Source organism: Moschus berezovskii, chromosome 6, assembly GCF_049115385.1.
Source record: "Moschus berezovskii isolate FMDL1 chromosome 6, NW_MosBer_1.0, whole genome shotgun sequence".
Taxonomy (NCBI): domain Eukaryota; kingdom Metazoa; phylum Chordata; class Mammalia; order Artiodactyla; family Moschidae; genus Moschus; species Moschus berezovskii.
The window spans coordinates 8,286,151-8,288,133 of NC_142465.1; the positions used below are offsets into that span (position 1 = coordinate 8,286,151).

General features: G+C 41.7%; 1 pseudogene; it reads right to left on the reverse strand.

The window, feature by feature from the left end:
- Positions 1–335: 335 nt before the first annotated feature.
- Positions 336–1,588, reverse strand: LOC129537253 (cyclin-G2 pseudogene; annotated as a pseudogene).
- Positions 1,589–1,983: the final 395 nt, after the last annotated feature.

Genomic DNA, 1,983 nt, shown 5'->3' on the forward strand with positions numbered 1-1,983 from the left:
AGAAGAAATCGGCAACCCACTCCAGTATTCTTGCCTGGAGAATCCCCATGGACAGAGTAGCCTGGCAGGCTACAGTCTATGGAGTCGTAGAGGTGGACACGACTTAACAAGTAAACCACCAACCCATTTGATAGCTTAAAATATGAAAAAGACCAGATCTGATTCGAATAATTATTGACAACAGGTGTTTCTGTCTTTGTACTCCTGCCTCGATAGGGAGTGGACCAAAAACCACCTACTTTCCTATTTATTATTCATAAGTTATACATATACTTTAAAGTCTGACCCAGTGCAAATAGATTTCTAAAACGGAAAGCACAGAGACTGTGCCAATTTCAAGGTGAAAAAGATAGCACGTCTTTGATCACTGAGCTGAGGAGAGAACTGCTGAGACCTGATTCTCTGAAACTCAGGTCTTCCAAGGCTTCACTTTCACTTTCTTCAAGACAACAATCCTCTGGTACTGTTGACAACTCCGGAACATTGTAGTTGCAGTCTTGGATGGTCTGGGCTCTGTACCTGGAAGTAATCCAAACCGGTTCCTTGCAACATTCAAGAGAAAATATTCAGCTAATCTTTTAGAAGCTATTTCCCTCCAGTAAAAGGACTCAGTATCATTAATTTTTGAATTCTGTATAACAAGCCAGAGAAGTTGCAGTAATTTAATGAATTATGTTTCTGCTTATGGATTGAAAAGGCACAAAACTAATACAGATGGCTTTGCTTTTGAAAAGACTACTAGAAAATTGCAAGCTTTAAGCGGAGCTTCCAATTTATCAAGGCTCAATATTTCTTTCCTTTCTGAAATATGAAGTATAATAGTCTTGGGTAAGCAAAAAAAAAAGTTTAATAAGCAGTATGTTCCATTTCATAGTTCTGCTTTTTTTCCAAAATTATTTTTTTCCTTTGTTTTCTGTCAGAAGCAATGCATTTACATTGACTAATCTGGATTACTTCTTGAGTAGATGAAACATTGCATTCTTTTTCAACTATTCTGGCAGCCAGCAAAAACAACAGACTCCAGTGAAAGGCAAATTTTAGGGTCCACCTTCATAAAAGCCAAGAATCTGTCCAAAATATTGACAGCCAGGATAAAAGTTTACGTGTGAGATTGAAACTTTTAAAAGGCGCTTAAAGCCCTTGAACCTCAACGTGTCTTGTGTCCTCAGCACTCCGTGTGTTGTTCTCAGAAATAGCCTTCATCAGGCTCAGTCATTTTTTTGTGGTTGGAACTTCTGTTCCTGTTCCAGGTAGAGTTTCAGCTGCTCAGAGAGCTGACCTTCTTCCAGACTCCCGAGACCTGTGCCGCCACATCCTTCATTAGATGGGAGGGGAGCGTGTGGTCTGGAGAGGGGTGAGCACAGAGGAACAGACGGACTCTTCCCTGGGTCAGTGACCCACCAGCTCAGCGGTCCCCCCAGGAGGCATCCACCCCTCTGCTGCCTCTGCTGTCTCCCCCTCAGCCTCACAGTCGAACTCGGTGCCACTGCCCGTGCCCACCCTCCCGCAGGAGCCGCTCCTCCTGCAGACGCTGCTCTCCCAGCAACTCGTCAGCAGAAACTGAAGCAAATCTCTTCTTGTTCACCATATTTTTAATTTCCAAGGTTAACAATTGCTCTTTGATTTTTCTTTTTTCATAAGATCCTATTTTTGTCTCATCAACAAATAATCTTTATTCTACCCTTGATGATATAAACAATGACTTTCTTTTGGTTCTCTTCCATTGATTGCTTTTGTCCACGTTTTTTTTTTTTTTTCTATTTATTTTGGCTCTGCTTCTTGAGTTGTCTTTTCTCAAATGTCCAGTGACTATCGGCACTCCTTCATGTGTGAAAATGAGAAACTTATTGGAGGACATGTCTAGGTGTGGGTTGGTGGAGGGTATAAACCCAGCTGTCAAAGCAGGAGAAGCAGCCTCCTAGTCCAGCATTTTAATATGTAGATGTTTATATAACGCCACTGTTCTTAGCACCAACAGTCCCT